The sequence below is a fragment of the Triturus cristatus genome, chromosome 8 (genome assembly GCF_964204655.1).
Source record: "Triturus cristatus chromosome 8, aTriCri1.1, whole genome shotgun sequence".
NCBI classification, from domain to species: domain Eukaryota; kingdom Metazoa; phylum Chordata; class Amphibia; order Caudata; family Salamandridae; genus Triturus; species Triturus cristatus.
Window position 1 is genome coordinate 1,682,186,990 of NC_140591.1, and position 13,086 is coordinate 1,682,200,075.

A 13,086-nucleotide genomic window follows, 5' to 3' on the forward strand; every position below is an offset into this window, starting at 1 on the left:
AAAGTTCCTTCTGAGGTAACTCCTCTAATGGAAGTTGCCTCTGGGGACGAAACTCTTGCGAAATCTCCATTGTTGTTTGTCCTCCCTCATGTGAGGGCTGTTGTCCTGCCTTTGAATTCTAGAGTCCTCTTTGCACGCAGGAAGCCCCACCCTCCTGGAAGCCTGCCCCATGTATACTGTATAAAATGTGTCCATCCATGCATCAGCTCTGGGTCTTTCAAGGGAGGCCTGAGGTGGTGCAGAAGGACAGCCCCTGGGCAGAGTGCGCAGCTCAGCACCACAGAGGTATGACACACTACGACTGCTCTCCGCATTTCACAAAATATGCTGTGAAAGCCTCTAAAGCGACTGATGATCAGGGCTTATTGGTTTTGTCTGTTTGGTTTAAAGCTATGTTAAGGGTGTCAGCCTACAGACCACTAGCAGTGGGAGAGTGGCCTGAGGTCCCAGGATGCCCTGATAAAGTACCCTTGTGAAGGTCCTTTGTCAGCGTTCCCAAAGACCTGCATCTAAACGGCCAAAGAGCTGGCCATTGTCACCCTCATATCCTTGAGATTCATTAGCTCATCAATTGGAAGAGAGGGCCACAGGCACACAGCACTATGGGGCCAAACAAACTGTTGTGGGGACTGAAGCCACCTGGACCTACATCAAGAGGTGCAGGTGAAAGTGGGAAACCAGAGGTGGCTCAACATCTGGAACCATCATTGCCACCAGAGTGTGGAGAGATGAATAACAGAATATTTCCATTAACCACACAGTCAGCACAATGGTTGTATTCACTGTGGTGGAAAATTCATGAACACTTTTCAATTTTGGGAGTCTACTGTTGGTCTTTAAAAGTCTTTGCTTTCTGGAATCCCTCTTCCAGCATCAGCCCGGTGTACCCGGGTCCCATAGACAAATCACTGATACCGTCCCTATTCCCTGCTCTGCTGCCCCAGCTGACAAAAGGCTGGTTTTCCTCCACTGTCTGTGAGTAGGTTCAGTAGTAGGGGTGGTCCTCAGTAGCAGTTACCCTCTCCTATGGTCTCTGTCCTAAAAAAATAATGCCAGCCTCTCAATAAAGTCATTCCACTCAATTTCCAGCAGCCCAGACATGTGTCGGCAGCCCATCTCTTGAAGGTTCAATTTGAGATAGCATGTCTCTTAAAAGTTGGTTTGGAGACAAAACGTCTCTGAAGGTTGGGGAGTTGGCTGACATCCTGTAAGGCCGGGTTTCCTGTCCAAAGGGAGTGTGGGACATTTGACCTTGCTGGAGTATGTGAAGCTGAGGGATAATAAGCTTTGAGTTATCTGAGAAAGCTTAAAGGTTGTAATGGTTATTGTATTGGGGTTGGAGGCTTCTTGCTTTCGGGGTCCCTAGGGGAATATGACAATCTTGGGATGTGCTACTCGGTTTCCTAGTTCAGGAGGTGGTTGCACTTTACTGATGGTGACTTAGCTGCCCAACTCAAGTTGGACTTAAAACAGTGCGTCTTTTGAAGGTTGGGTTAGAGACAGCACATCTCTTGAACTTTGAAGGCTAAATAGCACTGTTAGAAGAGTGACTGATAAACAGCTGACCATGCAATGAGGGCGGTGACAGCATGTCAACTGAAGGTTGGATTAGATTGGAGGGGAGTGTCTCTTGAAAGTTGTATTGGAGGAAGCATGTCTTTTGAAAGTTGGTTGTAGGCAACATGTGGCTTAGAGGTTGGATTGGTAGCAGCACACCTGTTGAAGACGGGATTGGAGGTAGCACTTCTCTTGAAGGTTAGATTGGAGGCAGCACTTCTCTTGAAGGTTAGATCGGTAGCAGTGCTTCTCTTGAAGGTTGGATTGTAGGCAACTCGGCTCATAAAAGTTGGATTGGTAGTAGCGCTTTTAAAAAGGTTGGATTGGAGGCAGCTCAACTCTCGAAGGTTGGATTAGTAGCAGCGCGTCTCTTGAAGGTTGCATTGGAGGCAGCTTGTTTCTTGAAGGCTGTATTGTTAGCACCGAATCTCTTGAAGGTTGGACTGGTAACAGCGCATCTCTTGAAGTTTAGATTGGAGGAAGCACATCTCTTGAAGGTTGGCTTGGAGGCAGCGCTTCTCTTGAAGGTTGGATTGGAGGCAGTGCTTCTCTTGAAGGTTGAATTGGAGGCCAGCTAATAATTTATTTCCCCTTGTGGTCGTCTCTCGAAATCCCCCCTTACCCCAGTACCTCTGCCCCACCTGCAGCAGCCGCGGCTGTTGAAGGCAGCCCAAATGTTGAACTTTGAAAGCTAACCAGCATCGTCAGATGAGAGACTGGCAACCAGTTAATTGATTGTGCAATGAGGGGGGTGAAACATTGAACCACACATGCAGTTCTGAATGATTCAGGGCGCTGTGTCACAACAAAAGGTCAGGGGTATCTCCTAAAAACATTGTAGCAGTGATTCTTATATGAGAGGCAAGGCTAGTTGGCGTATGCAGAAGAGTACCTAAATCAGAGGGCTCGTGAGCGCACTCATGGTTGTGCGCTTTCTTCATAACAATACTGTTGTGTGCGGAACTTGCATACAACGTTGACTGTGTGTCTGTGAGGGCATAAGTGCAAGTGTAGTTGCTCGTGTCTGTGCATGTGTGTCTTTGTTGTGCCTGCAAGTGCCTTAAATTTCTTGTGTGTATGTGTGAGTGCATGTGTATACCTTCATGTGTGTGGGAGGGCAAATAGGAATAACAACTTCCATATGGTAAACTTTCTGCCACAAGCGCTCAAATTATGCAGAGTTTAGATGAAACCCGATCCCCGGGCTCCATGGCATACAGAACATCTTTAGTTTTCAGTATATTTAACACAAAGATAGAAAGGTTTGTCAGCTAAGGGTCTCTGGTGCCTCATTTGAAGTGCAGGGGTCAGCACTGGTGTGTGGGAGTACCATGGTGATTAATCATGGGTAATGTTGTGCCACTGGTGTCTCATGGCATTGGGTGAGGATGGTGTGTGTGTGTGTACATACACACGCACACACACACACACACTTACATATATGTTTATATACTGCACGACATTGACAATTACAATGAATAAACTCCATGTCTGCTGCAGAAAGTGAGATCTTTCAGGGTGATAGGTCTACTTGTAGAAACTCTAGCACCTGAAATATTTAACACGAAAGACAGAAAGTCCTACCACCTTGTGTCCATAAACAGTCTCTCAACACTTAATCGCGAAGGTGCTACAATGTTAATAACAGGGGAATAAAATATCAGCTCAATTAGCTTCAGAAAACTTGTGTGCCTGGTATTTTGACTGCTGCACTTTGTATCAAAGGACAAAGAGCTACGAATGTATCAGTTTGCAAGGATATGTCCTAATTTGTCGAAGACTTTTGCTAAGGGCAGAATAGTGTTTTACTGATCAACACCACCCACATGTGGACTGGGCTTCCCAACGCCACCCACATGTGAACTGGGCTTCTTCCCAATGCCACCCACATGAGTGCTGGGCTTCCCCATGCCACCCACATGTGGACTGGGCTTCCCAACACCACCCACATGTGGACTGGGCTTCCCAACACCACCCACATGTGGACTGGGCTTCCCAACACCACCCACATGTGGACTGGGCTTCCCAACGCCACCCACATGTGAACTGGGCTTCCCAACGCCACCCACATGTGTACTGGGCTTCCCAATGCCACCCACATGTGTACTGGGCTTCCCAATGCCACCCACATGAGTGCTGGGCTTCCCAATGCCACCCACATGAGTGCTGGGCTTCCCAATACCACCCACATGTGGACTTGGCTTCCCAACGCCACCCACATGTGGACTGGGCTTTCCAATGCCACCTACATGTGGACTGGACTTCCCAACGCCACCCACATGTGGACTGGGCTTCCCAACGCCACCCACATGTGGACTGGGCTTCCCAATGCCACCCACATGAGTGCTGGGCTTCCCAACGCCACCCTCATGTGGACTGGGCTTCCCAATGCCACCCACATGTGGACTGGACTTCCCAACGCCACCCACATGTGGACTGGGCTTTCCAATGCCACCCACATGTGGACTGGGCTTTCCAATGCCACCCACATGAGTGCTGGACTTCCCAACGCCCCCCTCATGTGTACCGGGCTTCCCAATGCCACCTACATGTGGACTGGACTTCTCAATGACACCCACATGTGGACTGGGCTCCCAACGCAGACAAGATGGTGGCTCCACGGTGCCATTGGAAGGGTTCTGAAAGACAAAGTTGAATGTCCAAGTCATGGTTTTTGTAGCACACTAAAGTCTAACGTATGGTGTTTTTGGCACTGCCCTTCACACAGAGCTCACTAAATGTACGAGTTATGCAGTTTTACTGCTAAACCACCCTATGTAGTGCACAACAAGCAGCTGGAAACTGGAATCCGGCGCATATGTGTCCTTTGTTAGTCCCTCCAGTAAAGCATCTTGGCTCATCTGGATCTCATTCACATCTGTGCGTCCATCACACCTCTGACTTACAACGAGATGTGGGTTATTCAAAGGTCTCTTGCTGATGGAGTGATTCGTAAAGCTCATTTATGCGCTTGTAAATTATTTTGTGTGTTGGAAGACATTGGTCAACCTGCAACCCCTCCTTTTGTACTTCCTGTCCGTCAATTCAAATCTCTTTAACTTGGAGTAGTGCAGGTTTAGGGGCTCGTATGCCGTAAACGGACGATTACAGTCAAACATTTGGGGCTGCAAGGGAACCCCTGCAATTTAAAACACCCACTGGGCTGCTGCATCCCACTCACAGCAAGCGAACTGGGGGACTCATTTACAAGCCCCTGTGCCGCCGGCGCACACTGCAGGCCGAAATCTACAAGACCACGTGCAGCCACCCTGCATGGCTTTTCATGGCCTTGTAGATATGGACTGAGGCAACGCAGTGCAAGTCGCTGCGTTGCCTCACCCTGCAATAGGGAGGTGTGGCATGGGCTATACAGTGGGTGTTCCCACATAACACCCATGGCATTTCCAGTTTTTTTTAGATTTTGTAAACCTGTAAATGTGTGAAAAGCCTACTCCTTTCCAGGGGTGGCAAAGATGAGGCATGAGGAGAAATAACCTTATTTCTTCTTGTTTTTATTCCTTTTCCACATGTGCTGCGCACATAGAAATAGGATATCACCTCCATTGATTGTTGTTGTGCTGCAAGATGTCCCTTCCTGCACAAAAAACAACTATTCTTAAATGCAAGAAACCTTGCACCATGGCACAAGGTGGCCAGCGTTGGCGCGCGGCAGTCCATTGTGCGCCAGTGCGGGGGGAAAGGACAGGAATGCGCCGTGTCTCATAGCTACAGCGCAGTTTTTCCCTTTTCTTTTGATGCAGGGCAGTGCAGCAGAAAGGTTTGTGGTGCTGCCCTGCGGCAAAAGATTATAATGAGGGCCTGGGTTTGAAAATGAGGGTCCAGCCCTCCTCTCAGTCCATGACATCACTAGAACCATAAGGAACAGAGTGATGGGAACTAGTCTCAGACAACAAGGCACCACCAAGGGATCTCTGTTTGTCCTCAGGCCCCGCTAGCAAGATGTCCCTAAACTATGTCAAGTTGTAGAGCCATTGTGCCCGGTCATCCTTCCTGTATGGAGGGTGGTGAAGCAGAGCTTCTCCTGCTCTCCAGAGGAATGTCCAAGAAGGCAACTGGAAGCGCCCCATCTTTAGAATCAATTGTCCTGTTCAACCAAAGCTGCGCACATCTGTCAGGAACTTGCAGCAAAGTAAGGAAAGATGTAGACACCAGCGGGCCATAGGAGCGCCCGATTCACAAAGGTAAACTTACACTTTTGTGTAACTTTACTACTTTGCGGTATTCAGAAAGATAAAATTAGACCAAAAGTCTAACTTTACTGGTAGTAACTTACCTTTGTGAATACCGAAAAGTAGTAAAGTTAGAAGTTTGGTTTAAGTTGACCTTAGTGAATATCGAACAGTAGTAAACTTACACAAAGGTGTAAGTTTACCTTTGGGAATCGGGCGCTTTCACAGTGTCCATTACTGGAGCTCTTCCAGGAGGATAACAGGGGCCCGAAGGGTAAGCTAGGCGAGGCATTTCACGGCACCAAAGTCAACATACTGAGGGAACTGCATCCTTTTCTGCAATTACTAAGCCTTCTAGAGGACCTGAATCACTAAGCACTAGCTCATGCAATCTTGTAACACGTGGCCATGCATGCCATGTGTGTGCCCTGATCTGCTTCTAGCGTACACATGGGGACAGGATGGATTGAACACAGAAGAGGGGGGCAGTATACTCTTCCCCAAGGAGGGAAGATAAAAATGACTGTGCCTCTCCCTCAAGTCTCTGATGCCAACATCTGCCAATCTCCATAAAGCCTGGTGAGGGGCAGTTGCCCCCCCCCCCACCATGGGTAAGAGTTCACTTTAGATGTACACCCTGTCCAGCAATATATTGCACACTGCTGGTGGGTAGCACTTCTTGCTGGTGAGTAGCACTTTCGTGGGGCACTCACGGAAGAATGTAGGGTCAACCAGCTACAGTTCACTGCCCGTTCAGTGCCAGGCGGGCCCGCTTTGAAATTAGTGACACCTCCACAGGCTGGCACACTGGTGTGCAATATCCTCAATTTGGTTGCATTGATGTTAAAGTTCCAAACCAAATCATATGTATTAAGTTGCTACGAATCTAATAATTTTAGTAACACTATTAATATTAATAACATTGATTATTATAACAAGTCAAACTTTTAATAAATAAAAGGAGCCAATGATAACATGTAAAATGGAGTCATACGGATTAAAACTGTCTTCCTTTAACATTGACTCTATACGCATATGAGAATATATCGAAGTCACACCGTGACTCAGTGTGGTCCTTGGAGTATCCACCACTCACTATTGGGTGAGTGCTATGTCACTATTTGGGATCATTCAAAGCCACTGTGGAGGAAGGTTGGAAGACAGCATGCGAAAAAGGGTGTGGAGGTTCCCTGGTGTAAGCGGCACAGTGGGGGCCATCACACCCTAAACCGTGGCCAACCAATAGGTTTGCAGACCACATTGAAAACTTAGGGACTCTTTGTCAGTCTGAAATGAAAAGGGGAGGAGGTCCCAGGTTGATATGGGGCGTGTATACAGAATTCTGACTAAAAACCTCTTGTAGTAGGACAGATCTTGAGAAGGTGAAAGAAGATATTTCCTGGCATCTCTTTCAGCTACGGAATTCCCTTGATTCACACTCCCTACCAGGACTCACCCATTGACCCCACGCTTCACACTTCCTCTCCACCAGCCCCTAACCATGAACTTCCTCCTTGACTCCTACCAGAATAGCCTCCTAAACTCACACTACCACCAGGACTCCTCTGGTAAGTCACCCCTTGAACTCCCTTGATAGACACTTCCCACCAGAACCCCACATTGACTCCCTTGACTCTCCCTCCTCACCAGAACACCTCTATGAACTCACCCCTTGACCTCCCTTGATTCACACTTCTCCCCAGGTCCCCCATTGACTCCCCCTCCTCACCAGAACACCTCTATGAACTCACCCCTTGACCTCCCTTGATTCACACTTCTCCCCAGGACCCCCATTGACTCCCCCTCCTCACGAGATCACCTCTATGAACTCACCCCTTGACCTCCCTTGATTCACACTTCTCCCCAGGGCCCCCATTGACTCTCTTGACTCTCCCTCCTCACCAGAACCCCTCTATGAACTCACCCCTTGACCTCCCTTGATTTACACTTCTCCCCAGGACCCCCATTGACTCCCTTGACTCTCCCTCCTCACCAGAACACCTCTATGAACTCACCCCTTGACCTCCCTTGATTCACACTTCTCCCTAGGGCCCCCATTGACTCTCTTGACTCTCCCTCCTCACCAGAACCCCTCTATGAACTCACCCCTTGACCTCCCTTGATTTACACTTCTCCCCAGGACCCCCATTGACTCCCTTGACTCTCCCTCCTCACCAGAACACCTCTATGAACTCACCCCTTGATCTCCCTTGATTCACACTTCTCCCCAGGACCCCCATTGACTCCCCCTCCTCACCAGAAGACCTCTATGAACTCACCCCTTGACCTCCCTTGATTTACACTTCTCCCCAGGACCCCCATTGACTCCCTTGACTCTCCCTCCTCACCAGAACACCTCTATGAACTCACCCCTTGATCTCCCTTGATTCACACTTCTTCCCAGGACCCCCATTGACTCCCTTGACTCTCCCTCCTCACTAGAGGACCTCTATGAACTCACCCCTTGACCTCCCTTGATTCAGACTTCTCCCCAGGACCCCCATTGACTCCCTTGACTCTCCCTCCTCACCAGAACACCTCTATGAACTCACCCCTTGACTTCCCTTGATTCACACTTCTCCCCAGGACCCCCATTGACTCCCCCTCCTCACCAGAACACCTCTGTGAACTCCCCCCTTGACTACCCTTAATTCACACTTCTTCCCAGGACCACCATTAACTCCCTTGACTTTCCCTCCTCACCAGAACACCTCTATGAACTCACCCCTTGACTTCCCTTAACTCAAACCAAGACTTCCCCATCGACTCCCTTGACACTTCTTCTTCACCAGGACCTAAACATGAGCTCCCTCCTTGACTCCTACCATTACACCCCTCATAACTCACACTCTCAACCAGGACTCCCCATTGACCCCCCCTGACTCTCAGTCCGCATTAAGGGTCTTCCAGTGACTCAAATCTTGACCTCTCTTGGACTCACGTTTCCTACTTGGACTCCTTGATTTAACCTCTTAATTCCCACTTCCCATCAGTGATCATCCATTAACCAGACCTTCGAATCCCCCGACTCACACTGGCCACCAGGACTCAGTGATTGAATTCCTTGACTGACACTCCCCATCAGGACTTACACATTAAGTCACTCTATGACTCCTCTTGACTTACACTTCCCACCAGGACTCACTCTTCACTCCCCAGACACACGTTACCTACTAGGACTCATCCAGTAACTCACCCCATGACTCACACTTATCATTAGGACTCACTCATTACCTCACTCCTCGAATCCCCTTGTGTTACACTCTCAACCATGATTCGCACATTGACACCCTTCTTCCTATCAGGATACTGACAAGAGACTAACTGGCATCCTTAAAATAAAGTGGCAGAGCGCTGGTTACTTTCAAAATTACTAACGCTGCGCTCAGTCACTTTAGAAACACGGGGATGCGCCGTATTTACAAATACACGGTGCACCCCTGTATTTCTCCCGGCGCTGGTGCTAAATTAAGGGGCCTAGCGCAAAAGCAGGCACCCTTGCACGATAGTGCAAGGGTGCCTGCGTTGAAGGAATGATCGTTTATGTGCAGGAAGGTGTCTCTTCCTGCAGATAAATAATCCAGCACAGCGATTTGAAACTCGTATGTGTGCTGCGTTGTGCAGCACACATAGAAGTTGCAAACCGTCATTTTTTTAATGATTGTTTATGTGAAGGAAGGGACACCTTCCTGCCCGTAAACAATCATTCATGGCGATTTGCTGTTTCTGTGTGTGCTGCACAATGCAGCACTCTTAGAAACAGCAAAAACAAGGAGAAATGAAGCATTTCTCACGTTTCACCAGGTTAAGACCACACTTTACCTGATCTTCATTGTGGCCCTGCCGGCTATTTACTCCACCCTTGTACATAGTCGCAAAAAGTGACGTTTGTGTGACAAAAGGGGCTTGTAAATATGCCCCTAAAAGCGGCAACATAAGCAGAGACCAGACACTGCACGCTTATGTGGGATGGTGATCAGTGTGTGTGAGTCCACATGTCTGCCTGGATGTGTGTGTGTGCTTGTGTCCACTCATGTGTAAACTGCACCTTAGTCCTACCAGAGGCTGAAAGTGACAGCATAATCAGAGACCAGTGCCTAAAGCTCCTGTGAGTTGGTAATCTGTGCATGTGTGAGAGTATGCAAGTGTGCCTGAATGTCTGTGTATGGGTATGTTCGCGTATGAGTGAGCCGCACCATGGTCCCACAAGAGACTAGAGCTGGCAGCATAAATAGAGACCACGCACTGCAAGCTCCTGTTAATTCATGATCTGTGTGATCTGTGTGTGAGAATCTACATGTGCGTGAATGCGTGTGTATGCGTGTGTGCATGTATGTGTGTGCATGCCTATGTCTTTGTGTGCATGCAGGTGTGTGTGCTTGCCTGACCATGTGCATGTGGAAGTCTGTATTTGTTATTGTGTGTTTGTGCGGGTGGTTGTGTGTGTGCGTGTGTGTGTGTGTGTGTGTGTGTGCATCACACAGTGGCCATCTCCACTTTGTAGTTATAGTTAACTTAGAGTTTTCATAGGAAATGCATTCTTTTAAATTTGTGACATTTCACGAATCTGCACCTGCACATAACTTTCCCCCCAAAAAGTCCACCCACTTCTACTCCTTTTTGTAAAGTTTTGCGCTCATCTGTCAAGCGAGGGTCAAGAAAACTTGTTTCCAAAAATGTTCATTTCCCATGTAAATTCCTGTTGGATACTTTGCCTCCCGATACACGTGAAAATCAGGTGAACACAAATACATCACATTTGGTAAAACGTTAGAACTTTACTCTGAAAGGAGCTTTTTATGCTTTGGTGTAAATCTGTTCGGCTGTTTTTGTGGAAATTTCCGGTTAAAGAGGTGCTCGGGTGGTCTTGAACGGATAAAAAAATGAGGTTTATCCATACAGTTGTTTGCGAAGAACGCCTGCAGAATTCCAGTGGCGCCACAATTTACTAAAATAGGCCACTCTGACTGGAACAAGGGATTTTTCTCCCATTTGCCATTTCAGTCCCATGGGACTGGGAGGGGGATGTCAGAGAGTAATCAGTGAAAGGAATTGGGGGCATTCGTTGAGGCGTGCAAGTACCCACTTCAAAGAATACCCACAATCCTTGTGAGGGTGAACCCCTAAACTCACTCTGCCAACCTGATCTCACCCCCTGGTAGCTTGGCACAGAGCAGACGGGTTTAATGCTTGAAGTATTTATGCAACAATCAAAGGGATTATCAAGGTCTGTCCGGCACCCTTTCCTTCACATTCACTGGTTTAAATAGACCAGGGGCTGATTTTTGAACTTAGGTGGGGGAGATTTATTTAGGAATCCAGACAGTAGCTGCAAGTAGGACCACAGACGGGGGAAAGAACACTTTTTTTAGAAGGAGTCGTTTGGATTGGAGGGGGATGCTTTAGTGAAGACTGGTCTTCGTCGATATGTCCTCTTGAAAACCGCGCCCTCTACAAAGCCTTACCTCTTGTGTGTTAAAAGTAGGTATGACCGCTTTCTACTCACTAGGTTCCTATTGCCCTTCTTGATAGCCTACCTGCAAGGGGCAATAGAGGTGTTAATCTTACATCCTGCTTCTGCACCATTAAGTCTCCGCATGACACATTTAATGAGTTTTTGTAGCTTCTATAAAGTATCCAGGAAACATTATATTCTCCCCGCACTGAAAAAAGCAAATTTTACTCAGGTTGGCCCCGCACTCATATACTCAAAAAAAGCAGGCCAGACAAGGAGGCTCAGGAGTCGTAACACTCTACTCCGCATCCCCCGAGAACTTGCAAACAAAAAACCACATCTCGATCCTTCTCGGGAAATGCGCCCAAAATCTGGAACTCCATCCCAGTCCATATCAGGACCACCCCCTCCTTTGTAAACTTCAAAAGACAACTCTAAGACTTCTTCCTCAACCGATCCCTTCCAAATGGATAGCAGCTGCCCAAACGCAAACTCCTGCACACTGCAGCACCCAGCCACCGGAGCATCAAGACTTCTACCTCACCCACCACCCGAACGGTACATGGGCCTCCCCTCCCGAGAAAGGTCCTCACACAAATCAATGTGTATACAACGCCTATATAATGCGTTTTCATGCCAATAATGTGATACTATATTCTCTGACTTTTAATTCGCCATGACGCAATATGTATAATGTTGGTTTTCTTTGACTGATTTCACCATTATGTTGCAAAGCGCTCCGATACCCTCGGGTCTGGCTAGCGCTATATAAAACTCCTAAATTAATAAACTTGCAAATGCTTTCGGGAGATATTCTTATAGTTTTTAGTTTTTCAAAAGTCACTTTTAGGGTGAAAACAGCTGTGATCAACCCCCCTTGTAGTGTCATCTTTTACATCTTCGTAGGCCTTTTTTAACGGTGTATTTATTCTATTTTTAAATTGTGGATATTGAGGATGATTTTGAAGTGTATATCATTGATTGTTTTAGTTTGATGGTTTTTATTTCAAAGACCGACTAAAGTTTATATTGATTGCTGTGTAGCATAGGTTTTGCTTGGAAGAGTACCCTTCTTGTACAAAATGCTATGCTTAGACTCATTTTAAACTTCCCACTTCAGATGTGTGCTGTACAGTGCAGCACACATGCAAAGTTGGAAAAAGTAAGAAAATAAAACCATTTCTCCTTTTTAACACCTGCCTTAAAGTGGTGATAATATTTTTTGCTAAACTCTGTCCTCTATTATTAGTACATATGGCTTGTAAGAAGGTGGAAATTGATGTGGTGATGCTGGTGGGGCTTCACCATGCAATACTCTCACAATATCCCAAAGATGATCCTTGGATTCACACTAAGGAATCCTTCGCTCGGTCCTTGTAGAGTGGCAAAGAGCAGTGAGGCTTTACTACAGTAACACATGTTCAGCACTTCAGAGCACCAACACGGACAATAACTAATTGACACAGCTCGAAAGAAATCTGACACCACTTTAAAAAAATAAAGTGTATTTTTATCATACGTGTTATGCCAAAATGAATGGGTTAGCATACATATAACCAAAATTATGGGTTTTACAAGAAAATATAAATCACAGCAATTCAATACAGCAGAACTTTTGTATTATGGTCAATGGGAAAATGTGGTGGTGCCAATCTGTCACTTGCAGGTCGAGTTGCATAGAACTCACGGAGTGTAAAGGTGGTGCGGGTTCCAGGACCAACCCACAGCAGTCAGGTTAATCTTACCTGGCCCGAGAAGCCCGGGTGCAGATTCGTGCTGGCTGTCCGTGGTGCTGAGAAGCAGCCGTGGGAGAACTGCTTTTACTGCTTATACGGTGCACGGGGGAACAACCTGCAAAATATTAAAACCGGGGCTATTGCTGAT

General features: G+C 47.2%; 1 protein-coding gene across 2 annotated transcripts in view; it reads left to right on the plus strand.

The window, feature by feature from the left end:
• The first annotated feature begins 210 nt into the window (after positions 1-210).
• The window catches only part of LOC146808596 (tyrosinase-like), a 414,148-nt gene continuing 401,272 nt past the window's right edge, over positions 211-13,086 (plus strand). For both annotated transcript variants that reach the window (XM_085623618.1, XM_085623617.1), the window contains exon 1: positions 211-285. The gene's annotated coding sequence lies outside the window, so the exon portion shown is untranslated. The remainder of the gene's footprint in view (positions 286-13,086) is intronic.